Genomic DNA, 18776 nt, shown 5'->3' with positions numbered 1-18776 from the left:
GAATCACAGGCTGATCTAAACCCTAATTGATCCACTATCCTAAACGGACTCTGAATGTTAAAGTACGGCAAACCCAAAGCAGACCCGAAACACCAAGCAGACCTGGAAACCCGACCTGGCCCAGAACCCTAGCTGACTCCACTGGTTCACTTGTTAGTTCTGTCGTTTGTTTCAGGCTCTTCTGCTGTTTTTGAGATATGATGTAATGTTAGGGATCATCGAGATCAGTCTGTGAGTATCAGTCTTTGCCGGGGTCCTGTGGAATATTTTGCAGTGCTGGGTGTTTTTGGATGCGTGGAGAATGTTAGTCTTGAGGGTCCTGAGTTAATTGGAGCTCTTATGGTCAGTTTGTGTGCAGCATGTTACAACCAGATACTGAGCCAGAAACTCAAAACAACACAGAATCTCAAATTGACCAAACTAACCCAGAATATAAAACTGAACTGGGACCCTGAACCAATCCCAATTCTAAAGTGACCAACTCGTGTAAAATGAATTATAAACATAAAGAAAAGCCAAGAACCCAAATTTGTGTTGAAACTGAAAACAAGCCCAGAATCCAAGATTGAACCAAAGTCTTACACTGATTCATCAGCCTAAAAATATTCAACGCACGAAACATATCTCGAACCCAGAATGAACCCACATGACAAGGCTGAGACCGAAGGCTGAGCGTCAGAGATTTCTACAATCCCTCAGTGTTGGCATCAGTCTGGGCGTGTTGAGTCATCAGAGATCGTTGTCTATGTTTGTTGTTCTGTGTCAGTTTGTGGGTGTTGTGGTTTGGGGTTTCTCTGCTCAGTATTGGGGTAATGTGCACTGTTTAAGGTCAGTTTACAGATGCTGTGGTTTGCTGTGACAGTGCAGTTATCATTTTACAGGATGCAGAAGCCCAATGTGTGATGCGATCGTTAGCTTTGGGTGTTTGATCAATGTGTGGATGGTGAGGTAAGTGTGTGGGGGCTGGGTCAGTTTCTGGGTATTGTGTTTTTTTTGCAGATGATGTGATCGGTTTGGGGCATATTGTGGACAGCTTTAGGATGCTGACTCATTTGGGGAGATGGGATAGTCAGTCATTGAACACTGCCTCAGTTATGGTCCCTGAACCCAGTTTGCAGTACCAGAGTCAGTTTCAGGGTGCTGTGGTCAGTTTCAGAGATACATGGTATTAGCTTGAGGTGCTGGGCCAGTTAGAGGTACTGTACTACTTGAAGAGCTAGGTTAGGTTAAGGTGCTGGACTAACTTGAGGTGCTAGGTTAGCTTGAGGTATTGGATTAGTTTGGAGGCTGTATTATTTTGAAGTATTAGGTTATTTTGAGGTTCTGGGCTGGTCTGAGGTGCTGTTTTTGCTTGAGGTATTAGATTATGTTGAGGTGCTGGATTACTTAGGGCAGCAGCTTAAGTTTGAGGTAATCTATTTACTGCAAGTGCAGTTTTAGCTTAAGTTACTGGGTTAGTTGGAGGTGCTGTATTGGATTGAGCTGCTGGGATAGTTTCAGCTTTTGTAAATGTCTGAGGTTCTTCAGACATTTTCCAGCCTAACGAGGAAGGAAGCAGTGCTGGATCTAGTTCTGGGGAATGAAGTGGAGCAAGTTTCAATGGGAGAGTGTTTTGGAAACAGTGATCACAACATGATTAGGTTTAGAGTAATTATGGAAAAGTACAAGGACAATGAAAGTTGAAGATACTTAACCGGAAGAGGGTTAAATTCAGTGAGTTGAAAAGGGATCTGGCCCTTATGGAATGGGAACAAAGATTATCAGGTAAAACAGTTAAAGAGCAAAGGGAGGCCTTCAAGGAGGAGATAGTTCAGGTACTTCATCTAAACCTATCAGCATATCCTTCTATTCTTTTCTATGTTTGACTCGTTTATCAATTATCTCCCCTTTTCTATCATAAATGTCTTTACAACATTTTTGATTTCTGCTTCTAATGTCTTATCCATCTTGTTAGTGTCAATATTGAGGCAAAGTAATGATTCCACATTTCTGCCGTTACCTGTGAGTTTACCTTGTGCATCCCTTCGTGGCCCGACCCCTATCATGATTTTCCTTTTGTTATTTATGTGTCTGTAGAATACTTTACTTTTTAAAAAGTATTCTTTGATAATTTAATTTTGTAATTCCTCTTTGCCTTCCGAATAGGTTTTTAAAACTTATTTCCTAACCTCTTCGTATTCCCTTTTGTCATCCTCTTCTTTATTGTCCAGGTGCTGAGTGTATGCCTTTTTCTTTAGTTTCAATTCTGATCTTATCTCTTTATTCATCCATGGTATTTCATTATTAGTGACAGCGTCCGTGGAACAGTATCCCAGTGAGAGACCGTGTCCGTGGAACAGTATCCCAGTGAGTGTCAGTGTCCGTGGAACTGTATCCCAGTGAGAGTCAGTGTCCATGGAACTGTATCCCAGTGAGAGTCAGTGTCCATGGAACTGTATCCCAGTGAGAGTCAGTGTCCATGGAACTGTATCCCAGTGAGTGTCAGTGTCCGTGAAACTGTATCCCAGTGTCAGTGTTCATGGAACTGTTCGCAGAGTGTGTCAGGATCCACAGAATAGTATTCGAGTGACAGACAATGTCCATGGAACTGAGAGAGTAGGTCCTCATGGAACTGTTCCCCAGTGAGAGTCAGGGTGCATGGAACTGTTCCCCAGTGAGAGTCAGGGTGCATAGAACTGTTCCCCAGTGAGAGCCAGAGTGCACAGAACTGTACCCCAGTGAGAGTCAGAGTGTACAGAACTGTACCTCAGTGAGAGTAGGTGCCCATGGAAATGTACCCAGTGAGAATCATCGCCCATGGAACTGTACCCCAGTGAGAATCATCGCCCATGGGACTGTACCCCAGTGACTGTCAGGGTCCATGGAACTGTACCCCAGTGACTGTCAGGGTCCATGGAACTGTATCCCAGTGACTGTCAGGGTCCATGGAACTGTACCCCAGTGACTGTCAGGGTCCATGGAACTGTCCCCCAGTGACTGTCAGGGTCCATGGAACTGAATCAAGTGAGAGGAAGGGCCCATTGAACTGCACGCTCACCCTCAGGAGTAGATCATTCATTCCCGCAATTCTGTTCTGCCATTCATTTAGATCATGGCTAATCTGTATCTTAACTCTTTTTACCCATCTTGTATATAATGGGCAGCATTTTAGCACCCGCTATCGGGTGCGTTCCTGGCGGGGGGGCCCCGAAAATCGGGAAATCCCGGAGTGGGACCACGCATTTCCGGGTTCCCCACTAACGCGCCGGCGTGCGCGCGCAGCCCCCGCTGGTGGGAATCCCACAGGCAATTATAGCCAGCGGGATGCCACTTGAACGTATTTATTTTGCTTGTTCAGGTGATTAACTGACCTGATTCAGGGATTATGTGAGGAGGGGTGGGATTTTAAAGGAAACTGGGACTGTTTCCCGCACTGGGGGAAACACTCCCAGTTCAAATGGACCTGTTGCAGCTGTCAGCCTGTGGCAGCAGCAAAGGTCCATTTGACAGGTTGGGGGTGGGGGAGACCCTCACCCATTGCAGGAGGCCACTCAGTCACTTGGGACAAAGTTTGGCCTCCACCACCCTCCTCCTGACAACCAAAGTCACCAACTTGCACACTTACCCCGGGGTCCAGAGATATGTACCTACCTTGCGGACCCCCTCAGATGTACATCTTCCGGATGGGGGCCGCCGTAGCTGCAGTCATGACCTCCTCGGAGGGCGAACAGCATCACCAGCCTCACCGTCCACCTCTGACACGTGGAGCTCCACAACAGTGCGCTGTGACACGTCCACCTGTACAGCAGGAGGGAGGGCTACCGCAGAGAGAGATGCGTCGCAGAGGGCACTACCCTCGCCACAGGGTCCACAGACCGAGGCTCAGCTTCCTGGACCTCTCTGAGCAGCAGTGCACACGGAGGCTCAGAGTCACTCGACATGTAGTCGTGGACATCTGCAGCCTCCTTCATGCCAAGCTGCTCCTGGCTGGCCCGAGCACCATCTTCTTACCTGTCGCTGTCAAAGTCACCACTGCCCTCAACAACTTCTCCTCCGCATCCTTCCAGGGTGCAACCGGGGACATCGCTGACGTCTCTCAGCCGTCTGCACAAAAGAGCCCTGCAAATACACCTACACCCACTCTGCAGTGACACAATGGGTGGCATCAGTTGTGGGTCTTCATAGTGATCCTCAGGAAAGGGCATTATTGCACAAACCAGACAAGATTCGCGAAGACATGGCAGCAGTGGTGCCAATATAATCTGTGATGTGAGTTGCTCAGAAATTAAATACAGGTAAACACCATGACAAACCCTCAAACACCCTTGTGCATCCCCTTCATGCTCACGACACGTTTGCCTTACGCTTCCTGCTGCACATATGTGATGCATGCCCTGTGGCTGCAGCACAGGTAGTGGCAGGTTGAGTGAGGCTGACTGTGAAAGAGATGCATGAGAGGGTGAGTATGAGATAGAGCCATGATATTGTATGAGGATTGGGTTGAGTGGTAGTGGCGGGATGAGTACTGGCGAGGTGAGTAGGTGCAGGTAAGATGAGGATGAGGTTTGAGTGGGTATGAGGGGTGATGTGACAGAGTAGTGTTGGCAGTGCAGAAGGAGGTGTGGGGTGGGGGCAGTGATGTGGCAGATGGAGTGTAGGGGAATGAGTAAGTGTACTCACTTTGGCTGACCTACTGAGGTCATTGGAGCGCCTCCTGCACTGTATGCAGGTGGGCGATATGTTGGTGGTGCTGGTGACCTCCTCTGCCACCTCGAGCCAGGCCTTCCTGGTGGCAGAGGCAGGCCGCTTCCTCCCGCCCGCCGGGGGGGCGGGGGGGGGGGAGACGATCTCGGTCCTCCCCCTTCACCTCACCCCATGTATTGATACCTGGACTGAGGCATCATTAAACTGGGAGCAGCCTTCCCCCTGGGCTGCTCCATGCTGTAATTTTTTCTATTTGTTGCAGCATGTGTCAGTGGAGGACTGCCCCTTTAAATAGAGCTCCTCCAGCTGACGGATCTGACTGTGCACGCGCAGTCCGCCCGACGCGCAGATCAGCAGTGGGGAACCCGGAAGACCAGGTAAGTGGATCCATTTATGCTACGATCGCGCGGGGAGCTGACTGATTTCACCGGGCGCGTTACCCACGTGCCCGATAGCCCCCCCCGCCGAGAATCCGCAGCCCTGGTAACACCGGGCCCAATGTATTTGGATTAGATGTCAATTATCTTCAATCTGTTTTTTTCTGGTTATCAACCCTCCTGTCAGTGGAAACAATTTCTCCTTATTTACTCAAAGGTCAGTTTATTTTTTAAACTTACCTCAGTGTGTCTTGCAGGCTTCTCGACAGGTTCCCCCTGTGGGGTGGCCTTCCTGCTCAGAAGTGGGTTAAATTTCAGGGGTTATGATGTGATCGAGGAGTCCAGCGGGAGACTCGTTAAAAGCCAAGATGAGTGGCGTTAAAACGGCCGATTGACGGGAATGGAGCAGGAAATGGAGCTGCTCCATTTTAACTGCTCCTGCGATCAGGGAGAGTTAAAATCACCCTGTTTCACATTGCATGATAGTCCACATGTGCCACTGGAGGGAAAGCTATAACTGCAAGTTATTCTTGCAGGTGTTATGAATGAGTTCGGGTCTATTAGTAACTATTCACCACATTACTAGTCAATGAAACAATGCATTACTTTGCTTTTAAGTCATACTCCATCTAAAACAAGGGTACGTTTTAATATCTGCGTCTGTCTCTCCCATGTCTGTCTGTCTGTCTCTCTCTCCCCGTCTGTCTCTCCCGTGTCTCCGTCTGTGTCTCCTGTCACTCACACATATATTGTGGGGAAAGGCCTGTCGCAATTAAGCCTCAGGCCCTCTCCATCCAAAATAATGCCACGGTATTTGCCACCTTTTCTGAGGGTGCCTCTGTGTATAAATGTGCCAAGGATCACATGCCAGGCACTGGACTTATGTGGCACATCACCTGTTCTCATTATAATGGACACATTTCAGCTGGCAGAAAGGTACAGGGAGAAATATGTGTTGCTTAATCACCCCTCTGCACCAACAATGTTTCAGTGAGTGATGGGGAGATGGGCTGAGATTTATAAATAGACTTGCAGTACATTCTCTCTCTCTCTCTCTGGTGTGTAACAGAAATGAGTCACAGTGACAGGAGCAGAAAACTGCTTGGATAGAGGATCTGACACAACACATTCAAGCTGGCGATGACTGGTGTGGCAGGATTGTAAATTTCAAGGGACATTACCATTTGGCTGGAGAGTTTTTAAGGGAAACGCGACTCCTCGAAGAGTTCACTTCTACCCGCCTGATAAGTTGGCTGTGGTGGACAATTTTCTCCGTGTGGACAATATATTTGCTGAATTGTAAACTACTCCACAGTGATGAACACTGAGCCTCGGTCATTTCTATATCTGAGGCCATTTCTCCCCTTCTCTGGGTCTTCGACCTCCACCATTGCTGGTCTGAATCCAGCCACTAGAAGAGGGTGTAAGAGCAACCTGGGCAATTCTCCCTTGATCTCCCCCCCACCACCTGTGGAGAGTCCCTGCCTCCCTGGCCCAGCCTTTGCTTGGTATCTTCCCCAGTGGTAAGGTCGGGTTTAGAAACATGGCAGGTGGGTGAAAACCCGTATCTTACTGCTGGACCGGTCTTTTAAATTCAATTATAATTTTTATCCCTCAACCAACATCACTAAAACAGATGATCTGGTCATTATCACATTGCTGTTTGTGGGACCTTACTGTGTTCAATGTACTGCCGTGTTTCCGACAGTAAAGCAGCAACTAGACTTTAAAAGTACTTAATTGGTAGAGGAACCATCCAGGGAACAGGCTATTTTAGATCTCGTATTGTGTAATGAGACAGGGTTAATTAATAAACTTATAGTAATGGATCCTCTGGGGGAGAGTGAACATAATACGATAGAATTTCATATTCAGTTTGAGAGTGATGTGGTTAAGTCCGAAACTAGGGTCTGAAACAAACAAAGCCAATTATGTAGGTTTGAGGGGCGAGTTGGCTGAGGTAGATTGGGAAATTAGATTAAAAGATATAACGGCAGACAAACAATGGCAAATATTTAAAGAAATGATTCATAATTCTCAACTAATATACATTCCCTTGAGGAATAAAACTCCACGGGAAAAGTGGTACAATTGTGGCTAATTAGAGAATTTAAGGATAATATTAGATGAAAAGCAGAGGCTTACAATGTAGTCAAAAAGCGTAGTTAGCCTGAGGATTGGGAGAGTTTTAGAAATCAGCAAAGGATGACCAAAAATTCATAAAGAGGGAGAAAATTGAATCTGACAGTAAACCAACAAGAAATATAAAAACAGATTGTAAGAGCTTCCACAAGTATGTGAAAAGGAAGAGATGAGTGAAAGTAATCGTGGGTCCCTTAGAGGCAGAGACAGAAGAAATTATAATGGGGAGTAAGGAAATGGCAGAGATGTGAAACAAATATTTTGTATCTGTCGTCACAGCAGATGACACAAAAAACATACCGGAAACAGTGGGGAACCAAGGGCCTAATGAGAGTGAGGAACTTAAAGTAATTAATATTAGTAAAGAAAAAGTACTGGAGAAATTAATGGGACTAAAAGCCGAGAAACCCCCTGGACCTGATGGCCGACATCCTCGGGTTTTAAAAGAGGTGACTGCAGAGATAGTGGATGCATTGGTTGTGATCTTCCAGAATTCCCCAGATTCTAGAATGGTCCCTGTGGATTGCAAGGCAGCAAATGTAACCGCGCCATTTAAGAAAGGAGTGAGAGAGAAAAGAGGGAACTGTAGGCTAGTTAGCTTGACATCAATAGTTAGGGAAAATGCTGGAATCTATTATTAAGGATGTAGTAACAGGGCACCTAGAAAATCAAAATATGATTAGGCAGAGTCATACGGTTTACTCTTCGAGTCATAGAAAGATTACAGCATGGAAGGAGGCCATTCAGCCCATCCAGTCCATGTCAGCTCTGTGCAAGAGCAATCCAGCTAGTCCCATTCCCCCGCCCTATCCCCACAGCCCTGAAAATTTTTTACTTTCAACTACTTATCCAGTTCCCTTTTAAAGGCCATGATTGAATCTGCCTCCACCACCCCCTCAGGCAGCGCATTCCAGATCATAACCACTCGCTGTGTAAAAACGTTTTACATCATATCACCTTCGGTTCTTTTGCCAATCACCTTAAATCTATGCCCTCTGGTTCTTGACCCTTCAGCCAATGGGAACAGTTTCTCTCTGGACCCTTTATGATTTTGAATACCTCTATCAACTCTCCTCTCAACCTTCTCTGTTCCAAAGAGAACAACCCCAGCTTCTCCAGTCTATCCACATAATTAAAGTCTTTCATCCCTGGAATCATTCTAGTAAATCTCTTCTGCACCCTCTCTGAGGCCTTCACATCTTTACTAAAGTGCAGTGCCCAGAACTGGACACAATATTCCAGTTGTGGTCGAACCAGTATTTTATAAAGGTTCATCATGACTTCCTTACTTTTGTACTCTATGCCTCTATTTATAAAGCCCAGGGCTCATCTGCTTTTTTAACCGCTTTCTCAACCTGCCCTGCCAGCTTCAACGATTTGTGCACAAATACCCCCAGATCTCTCTTTTCCTGTACCCCTTTTAGAATTTTGCCCTCCAGTTTATATTGCCTCTCCTCGTTGCTACCGAAATGTATCACCTCACATTTATCTGGGTTAAATTTCATCTGCCACGTTTCCGCCCATGCCACTAGCCTGTCGATATCCTCTTGAAGTCTATCACTATCCTCTGCACTGTACATTACCCTTCCAAGTCTCGTGTCATCTGCAAATTTGAAAATGTGCCCTGTACATCCGAGTCCAAGTCCTTAATATATATCAAGAAAAGCAGTAGTCCCAGAACCAACTCCTGGGGAACACCACTATGCACCTCCCTCCAGCCCGAAAAACAACCGGTCACCACTACTCTCTGTTTCCTGTCACTTAGCCAATTCTGTGTCCATGTTGTTATTGCCCCCTTTATTCCATGGGCCACAACCTCGATGACAAGCCTACCATGTGGCACTTTATCAAACGCCTTTTGAAAGTCCATATACACAAAATAAACCGCATTTCCCTCATCTACCCTCTCTGTTAGGTTAGTTAAACACGATTTGCCTTGAACAAATCCGTGTTGGCTTTCTCTGATCAATCCACACTCGTCGAAGTGACTGTTAATTCTGTCTAGTATTATTGTTTCCAGAAGTTTCCCCACCACCGAGATTAAACTGACTGGCCTGTTATTGCTGGGTTTATCCTTACACTCTTTTTTGAACAAGGGTGTAACATTTGCAATTTTCCAATCCTCTGGCACCACTCCCGTATCCAAGGTTGTTTGGAAGATTATGGCCAGTACCTCTGCAATTACCCCCCTTACTTCCCTCAGCATCCTCGGGTGCATCCCATCCAGACCAGTTGACTTATCTATTTTAAGTACAGCCAGCCTTTCTAGTACCTCTTCTTTATCAATTTTTAGCCCATCCAGTATTTTAACAATATCTTCCTTTACCGAGACTCTGGCAGCATCTTCTTCCTTGGTAAAGACAGATGCAAAGTATTCATTTAATACCTCAGCCATGCCCACTGCCTCCATGAGTAGATCTCCGTTATGGTCCATAATCAGCCCCACCCCTCCTCGTTTTACCTGTTTACTGTTAACATATCTGTAGAAGACTTTTGGATTCCCTTTTATGTTGGTCGCTAGTCTATTCTCATACTCTCTCTTTGCTCCTCTTATTTCCTTTTCACTTCCCCTCTGAACTTTCTATATTCTGCCTGGTTCTCACTTGTTTTATCAACCTGATACCTGCCATACACCACTTTTTTCCGCTTCGTCTTATTCTCTATCTCCGTTGTCATCCAGGGAGCTCTGGCTTTAGTTGCCCTACCTTTCTCCCTCATTGGAATGTACTTTGTCTGTACCCGAATTATCTCCTCTTTAAAGGCCGCCCACTGTTCAATTACAGTTTTCCCTGCCAATCTATGATTCCAATTAACCCGGGCCAGATCTGTTCTCATCCCACTGAAATTGGCCCTCCTCCAGAAAGGGATGGACTGCAGACAGAGAGATCTAGGGACGGGGCAAAACACGGGGATTGTGTCGAAAATGTGTCCGAGAAATTAAAAGGAGAGCAGGGTCAGGCACAGAGAGAAAGTGGATGGGGACGGAGTGGGAGGGAAGAGAGAGGGTAAAGAGCGATTGATGGGGATGACAGAGAGGGATGAGAAGGAATGGAGAGAGGGAGGGGTAAGGAAACAGAGTAAGGTGGACGCAGAGATGAGAACTCGGTTGGGAGAGAATAGGAGATGGGGAGCAAGGGAGAGGGATGCGGAGCAAGTGAAATGGGACAAGGAGGAAGTGAGAGAAACCAGCATGCAGAGACTGGGCGGCACAAAAGCAGGGGAAACAGGAATAGTGAGAGAGGTCAAGGGACAGACCGACCGTGAGTGAGCAAGTGAAGCAAACAGGCAGGTTGGAGACAGAAAGGGAGACAGACAGGTAGATAGACAGACAGGCCCGCACACAGCTGTGTTCATGCTGCAGGTCAGCCATTCTTTAAGATTATCTCAGCTATTTTGATTCACAGATTATTCATTTTATTGAGATTCAGGGCATTTATTACGTTGAATTGTAGGTGATCTCATTTGCTAAATCAGTTGATCCATTTTCTGTAGCAGATCACGTGCAGCGTCCACAGTAACACTTGGCTCAATTGGTCCCCACCAAAAACACCGTTTCCCTGGTCACCGACTCCATCCCTCTCCCCGGTCACTGTCTGAGGCTGAACCAGACCATTCATAACCTTGGTGTCCTATTTGACCCCGAGATGAGTTTCTGACCATATATCCGCTCCATCACGAAGTCCGCCCACTTCCTCCTCCATAACATCGCCCGTCTCCACACCTGCCTCAGCTCATCTGCTGCTGAAACCCTTATCCATGCCTTTGTTATCTCTAGACTTGACTATCCCAATACTCTCCTGGCTGGCCTCCCATCTTCCATCCTCCATAAACTTCAGCTCGTCCAAAACTCCCGTATTTTATCTCGCACCAAGTCCCGTTCACCCCATCACCCCTGTGCTCGCTGACCTACATTAGTTCCCAGTCCAGCAACACCTTGATTTTAAAATTCTCATCCTTCTTTTCAAATCTCTCCATGGCCTCGCCCCTGCCTATCTCTGTGACCTCCTCCAGCCCTACAACCCTCCAAGATCTCCACGCTCCTCTAATTCTGGCCTCACGCGCATCGACGATTTTAATCGTTCCACCATTGGCGGCCGTGTCTTCAGCTGCATTGATCCTAAGCTCTGGAATTCCTTCTCTTTCTCTCCTCCTCTAAGACGTCCCTTAAGCCTATCTCTTTGGTCAAGCTTTTGGTCACCTGTCCTAATACCTCCTTATGTGGCTCGGTGTTAAATTCTGATTGATAATCACGCCTGTGAATCACCTGAGGGTGTTTTACTACATTAAAGGCGATATTGGCCAAGGTGCTTACCCCGAGGAAGAGAGGAACCATCACAGGCCGAGTCTCACTGGGCAGCTGTCCGACATCTCCTCGTGGCTGATTAGATTCCAGAATCTGTCACTGGAATACAACAGGACTATTTTTGAGACGATGATTATATTTAATTTGAATATATTTGTCATTAATGGCATTTGATTGATTTACTTTAACATTAAATTGTTCTTTTCTTTCCGCTCTTTACATGGATTAAATTCAGTCACAATATCAGCTGCCAACTCCAGTTTGTGAGGGATATCAAGGACAACACTAAAGGTTTTTACAAGTATATTAAGAGAAAGAAGGTGACTCAGAGTAATGTGGTCCCTTAAAGACAGACGCAGGGGATTATAGTAATTGAAAGGGAGAGAGGGTGAAGAATTTGAAAAATTTGTACAGGAGAACTTTCTTAATTAGTATATTTCTACACGTTACCCCACCAGCGAACAAATGTTATCTGTTTTTAATATAACGGGTCAGTTGCTGTCTTTTCTATGTTTCAACCTCTCTATCTCTGTTTTTTTTTGGTGATTTGTATATTCTGTGAGACCTGGCAGGTAACACCTGTCTGTCTGCACACTGATTGCCTTGGCAACGGGCAGTTGAAAAAACTGTCTGTACTCACCAAGCATTGTTCTGTGAATTATAAATGCGATTTCATTTCGAGGATTTCATTTCACATCGTTCACCTGACGAAGGGGGAAGCCTCCGAAAGCTTGTGAATTTAAAATAAAATTGCTGGACTATAACTTGGTGTTGTAAAATTGTTTACAAGTATATTTCTAGCCCAACGAGGAAGGAAGCAGTGCTGGATCGAGTTTTAGTGAATGATGTAAGGCAAGTGGAGTGTATTTCAGTGAGAGAACATCTGGGTAATAGTGATCATAATATAATTAGGTTTAAAGTAATTACAGAAAGGGACAAAGAAAAATCAAAGGTGAAAATATCCAACTGAAAGAGAGCCAATTTCAGTGATTTGAGAAGGGATCGAGCACAGGTGGACTGGAAACAAAGATTGGCCAAAAAACAGTAAATGAGCAATGGCAGGTCTTCAAGGTGGAGATAGTTCGGGTATAAACCAAGGATTTTCCCATAAGGAGCAAAGATATGGCATCCAAAGCTCGAGCTCCCTGGATGACAAAGGAAATAGAGCTTAAAATAAAACAGAAAAAGGTTTATGACCACTGTCAGGTACAGAATACAGTACACAACCAGGAGAGTGTGCAGGGGGAAATTGAAAAGGATATAAGAAGGGCAAAGAGAGAATATGAGAAAAGATTAGCAAGTAACATAAATGGGAACCCAAAAACTTTTATAAAAATATAAAAAGTAAAAGGATAAAAGGAATGGTGGGGCCGGTTAGGGATAAAATAGGAAATCTGCTTGTGGAGGCAGAGGACATGACTGAGGTACTGAATGAGGACTTTGCATCTGTCTTCACAAAAGAAGAGGATGAAGTTAATGTCGCAGTAGAGGAGGAGGGAGTAGAGATATTGGATAGGATCAAAATAGATAGAAAGGAGGTGCTAAATAGGTTGGCATCACTCAAAGTTAACAAGTCCCCCGGTCCAGGTGGGATGCATCCCAGGCTGCTGAGGGAAGCAAGGGTGGTGATAGCAGAAGCTCTGACCACAATCTTTCAATCCTCCTTGGATATGGGAGTGGTGCCAGAGGACTGGAGGATTGCAAATGTTACACCCCTGTTCAAAAAAGGAGAGAGGGATAAAACTGGTCACTACGGGCCAGTCAGTCCAATATCAGTGGTGGGGAAACTACTTGAGACTATTGTCAAGGACAAAATTAATTCTCACTTGGAGAGGCATGGGTTAAGAAGGAACAGCCAGCACGGATTTCTGAAAGGCAAACCATGTCTGACGAACCTGATTGAATTCTTTGATGAAGTAACAGAGAGGGTCGATGGAGGTAGTGCAGTAGCTGTTGTATATATGGACTTGCAAAAAGCATTTGATAAAGAATCACATAACAGACTTATTTGGAAAACAGAAGCCCATGGGATTAAAGGAAAAAATTGGTGGAAACTTGGGTACGTAATTGGCTAGGGGAAAGGAAGCAGAGAGTCGTGGTGAACGGATGCTTTTCTGACTGGACAGAAGTATGCAGTGGGGTCCCCCAGGGGTCAGTATTAGGACCATTACTTTTCTTGTTATATCAAAATGACCTGGATTTGGGTTTCGGGAGCACAGTTTCAAAGTTTGCGACTGATACAGGACTTAGCAACGTAGTAAATAGTGAGGAGGATAGTAGCAGATTTCAGGAGGACATAGACAGACTGGTAAAATGGGCAGACACAGGGCAGATGCAATTTAAGACGGACAAGTGTGAAGTGATGCACTTTGGGAGGAACAAAGCGGACAGGCAGTATAATCTAAATGGGACGATTTTGAGGGGAGTGCAAGAACAGAGGGACCTGGGGTACATAGTCACAAATCTTTGAAGGTGGCAGGGCAAATTGATAAGATGGTTAAGAAAGGGTATGGGAAACTTGGCTTTGTAAATAGGGGCATTGAATACAAAAACGAGGAAGTCATGCTGAACCTTTACAAATCACTGGTTAGGCCTCAGCTGGAGTATTGTGGACAACTCTGGGCACCGCACTTTAGGAAGGATGTCAAGGTCATGGAGAGGGTACAGAGGAGGTTTACCAGTATGGTACCAGGGATGAGGGACATCAGTTATGTGGAGAGGTTGGAGAAGCTGGGATTGTTCTCCTTAGAGCCGGGGATAAGGGGAGATTTAATAGAGGTGTTCAAAATCAAGAGGGGTTTTGATAGTTTCTCCCTACTTGCTCTGTTTCCTCTGGCAAGCGGGTCGGTAACCAGAGGTCGTAGATTTAAAATAATTGGCAAAAGAACTAGAGAGGAAATGAGGAGAAGTTTTTCTTCATACAGAGAGTTGTTAAGATCTGAAACGCACTCCCTGAAAGGTTGGTGGAATCAGATTCCATGGGAATTTTGAAAGGGCAATTAGACATATACTTGAAGAGGACTAATATGCAGGGTTATGGGGAAAGAGTTGGAGTGTGGGACTAAATTGGACAGCTCTTTCAAAGGCACGATGAATGGCCTCCTTCTGTTCTGTAAGTTTCTCTGAAAAGTGGGTAAAATAGTGTGAGAGAGGGAATGAGTCTCGGAGAATCTGTGTGAGAGAGGGAGTGAGTCACAGAGAGTCTGTGTGAGAGAGGGAATGAGTCTCAGAGAGTCTGTGTGAGAGAGGGAATGAGTCTCGGAGAGTCTGAGAGTGTGTCTCGGAGAGTCTGCATCTGGATGAAGGAGAGTCTGAGAGGTAGGGTGGGAGGGAGATAGAGAGGGAGAAAGGGTTTGTGAGAACGGGCAAGAGAGAATATTGGAGACAGGAAAGAGAAACAGTCTGTGTGTAAGAGAGAGAGGAAAGGGGAAGAGAGCCTGTTTGTGCATGAGAACTAAGGGATAGAAATGTGAGAAGTTGGAGAGAAATGAGAGATTGCATGGATAAAAGGACAGAAAACTGAGAGTTGTGATTAACAGATGTTTCTTGCACTGGAAGGATTTAAACAGTGGCGATCCCCGGGGTCAGTGTTGGCACCATTGCTTTTCTCAATATCTGTGGATAGAAATGATCTGGACCTGGGTGTAGGGGGCACAATATCAAAATTTGCAGCTGCCACAAAGATAAGGAGTGAGATTAACCATGAAGAGGATTATCGACAACTTCAGGAGGAGGCAGACAGGTGAGCAGATTGGGCAGGTAGATGTGAGATGGAATTTAATGGGGAGAGATGTGAGGTGAGAAGAATAAGGAGAGGAAATAGACACTATACTGTAAAACTGTAAAAGGAGTAGAGGAGCAGAGAGATTTAGGGATTCAGATACACAAATCTTTAAAAAAGTGGGAGGACAAGTTGATAAAGCTGTTTTGCAAAAACCCCCATGGGATCCTAGGATTTATAAATAGGGGCATAGAGTATAAAAGGAAAGAGTTAATGCTACCCCTGGACAAATCATGGGTCAGGCCACAGTCAGAATATTGTGTCCAGTTTTTGGTGCATTACTTTAGTAAGAATGTCGCGGCCATGGAGAGGGGCAGAAGAGATTCACTAAGATGATCCCAAGGATGAGAGTCTTGACATAACTTTTCATGAGAGCAGAGAAGTTTAAATAAGATCAGAGAGTGGGGATCAAAATTATGAGGGGGTTTTGATAAAGTAAATGAGGGAAAACTATTTCCACTAGTACGGGTACGGGAGCACAGTGGTTATGTTACTGGACTAGTAATCCTAGAGGCTCGGACTAATATTCCGGAGTCATGAGATCAAATCCACGGCAGCTGGGGAATTTAAATTCAATTAATTAAATAAAATCTGGAATTTAAAAAAAACTAGTATCAGTAATGGTGGCCATGAAACTACCGGATTGTCGTAAAGACCCATCTGGTTCACTGATGTCCTTTAGGGAAGGAAACCTGCCGTCCTTACCCGGTCTGGCCTATATGTGACTCCAGACCCACAGCAATGTGGCTGATTCTTAATTGCCCTCTGAAATGGCCTAGCAAGTCACTCAATTGTTCAAGACAGGTGGCACACCACCACCTTCTCAAGGGCAACTGGGAAGGGCAATAAACGTTGGCCTTGCCAGTGACGCCCACATCCCAGTTCGTGAGTCAGTAACTGGAGGGCATCAAATTAAGAGAGGTTGGTTTTCTTTTTGATGCAGAGGGTTGTTAGGACGATGGAATGTCCGACCAGAAACACTGAGGGAAGCAGAATTTAAAAGGGAAGTGAATCAATATCTGAAGAAGAAAATCTTGAAAGACCTTCGATAAGGTACCGCATAGTAGATTCATGACCAAGGTCAGAGCTTGTGGAGTCAGGGGACAGGTAGCAGAATGGATAGCAAGCTGATAACAAAACAGAAAACAGAGAGCAGGGGTTAATGAGAGTCACTCAGACTGACAAAAGGTGGGAAGTGGTGTTCCACAGGGATCGGTGCTGGGAACACTGTCGTTCACCATTTGCATCAACGGTTTGGACTTGGGAATCGGAAGAACAATTTCAAAATTTGCGGACAACACCAAATTGAGGGATATCGTTAATAGTGAAGAGGACTGCGATAAAATACAGGAAGACATTAATAATCTTGCAGAATGGGCGTGGAATTGGCAAATGAATTTCAATATAGACAAGTGTGAGGTGGTACAAATTTAGTAGGAAGAATAAGGAGGCCACATACTTCCTGGATAATAAGAGTCTAAATGGGATAGAGGAGCAAATTGGGGTCCAGGGGTACAGATATACAAATCATTAAATGTAGTGACTCAGGTTCATAAGGCCATAAAAAAGCAAACAAAGCACTGGGGTTCATTTCCAGAGGAATAGAATTGAAAAGCAGGGAAGTTATGTTAAACTTGTCCAGCACCTTGGTTAGACCACACTGAGCACTGTGCACAGTTCTGGTCTCCATGTTACAAAAAGGATGTAGAGCCACTGGAGAAGGTGCAAAAAAGATTGACAAGGATGATACCAGAACTGAGAGATTATAACTATCAGGATAAACTCAACAGGCTGGGGCTCTTTTCTCTAGAAAAGAGAAGGCTGAGGGGTGACCTGATAGAGATCTTTAAAATTATGAGGGAGTTTCATAGGGTCGACATAGATGTGTTTCCACTTGTGGGGGAGTCCAAAACTATGGGCCATGAATAGAAGATAGTCACTAATAAATCCAGTCAGGAATTCAGGAGGAACTTATTTACCCAGAGAGTGGTTAGAATGTGGAACTTGCTAAGACATGGAGTAATTGAGGCAAATAGCATAGATGCTTTTAAGGGGAAGCTAGATAAGTACATGAGGGAGAAAGGAATAGAAGGATATACAGATAGGGATAGATGAAGAGAGGTGTGAGGAGGCTCGTGTGGAGCATAAACACCAGCACAGACCAGTTGAGCCGAATGGCCTGTTTCTGTGCTGTAAATTCTATGTAATTCTAAACGGTCCATAAATACGGAGAATAAAAGTGGGCCCAGCACTGACCCCTGGGGTAACCACTTCCAACCCTTCTCCAATCACTTCCACACCGCCTGAGGAAGGGGAAAGCCCCCGAAAGCTTGTGGGATTAAAAATAAAATCGTTGGACTATAACTTGGTGTTGTAAAATTGTTTACAATTCTCCAATCTCAGCAACTCCCATTAACCCGGACCCTCTGTTTCCGGTCCCCAGACAACTTTCTCCCCGCACTGTTCCATTTCCTTTTAAACAGCCCACCTGAACAGACTGGGCATTACCCCGGGGATCCCGCAGTTACCTTCACACCGTTGCTCGCCATGTCCCTGATTTCACTTGACATCCTTCACAGTCTCATCGAATTGTCTTGGTGCCTCCCGGCCGTGTGAACATCCAAAGAGGTTTCCAGTCGGCCTCAAGTATTTTCCAACAGATTGTTTCAAATCCGGTGCGGTTTTCCTCAAAACTCCTGGAAGTTCAGGCATGAATTCTCCTGTGGAAGAAAGTCACATCGTGTTACTGGACGGAAGAATTAACGACCCTTCTGAAGTACTCGGTGTCGGCCGTGGCTCATTTGTATCACTCTCTCACCTCAAGAATCATAAAGGTTGTGGGTTAAAGCTCCCCTCCAGAGACCTGAGCACAAAATCTCGGCTCACACTCCAGTGCAGTACTGAGGGAGTGCTGCACTGTCGGAGGAGCCGTCTGTTGCACGAGCCGTTAAACCAGTCCGGCCCCTCAGGTGGATGTAAAAGATCCCACGACACTATTCGAAGAAGAGCCGGGGAGTTCTCTCCGGTGTCCTGGCTAATATTTAATCCTCAACCAACACCTATAAACAGATTATCTGGTCATTTATCACATTGCTGTTTGTGGGATCTTGCTGTGCACAAAATGGCTGCCCACATGACAACAGTGACCTCATTTCCAAAGCCCCCCATTGGCTGCGAGGCTTTGGGGCGTCCTGAGGATGTGTCAGGCGCTGGAGAAATGCAAGTTCCCCCTCCCCGGGGCCGCCCTCCGCTCTAATCCCATTGCCCGTCTCTCGGTCCTGTCCCCGGGCTCGGGGACTCTCGGCCGGTCCAGGGCCCTTTAAGAGGGATGCGCCACACTGCGCATGTGCGCCGTTTATTTAAATCAAACCGCGCGATTCAAAGGAAAAGTGACGTCAGTTTCCGTCACAATAAAAACCGCTCGTTCTCAACCGAAAAAACGGAAAGTTTGTCTCGCGACACAACAGGAAGCGGTCGCTGATCCGGCGGG

The 18776-nt window shown here is 45.7% G+C and overlaps 1 long non-coding RNA gene across 2 annotated transcripts in view; it reads right to left on the bottom strand.

Moving 5' to 3' along the window:
* LOC137309978 (uncharacterized) overlaps nt 1–18776 on the bottom strand; it is a 27575-nt gene extending 8799 nt beyond the window's left edge. The window contains exons 1-3 of one of the 2 annotated variants that reach the window (XR_010960033.1): nt 18105–18776; nt 17815–18006; nt 11515–11604 (exon numbers count right to left, since the gene is read on the bottom strand). This is a non-coding gene — a long non-coding RNA (uncharacterized lncRNA). The remainder of the gene's footprint in view (nt 1–11514; nt 11605–17814; nt 18007–18104) is intronic. The other variant, XR_010960034.1, reaches the window with a different exon arrangement.

Source organism: Heptranchias perlo, unplaced genomic scaffold, assembly GCF_035084215.1.
Source record: "Heptranchias perlo isolate sHepPer1 unplaced genomic scaffold, sHepPer1.hap1 HAP1_SCAFFOLD_199, whole genome shotgun sequence".
Classification (NCBI taxonomy): domain Eukaryota; kingdom Metazoa; phylum Chordata; class Chondrichthyes; order Hexanchiformes; family Hexanchidae; genus Heptranchias; species Heptranchias perlo.
This window is presented reverse-complemented; position numbering and strand designations above follow the sequence as displayed.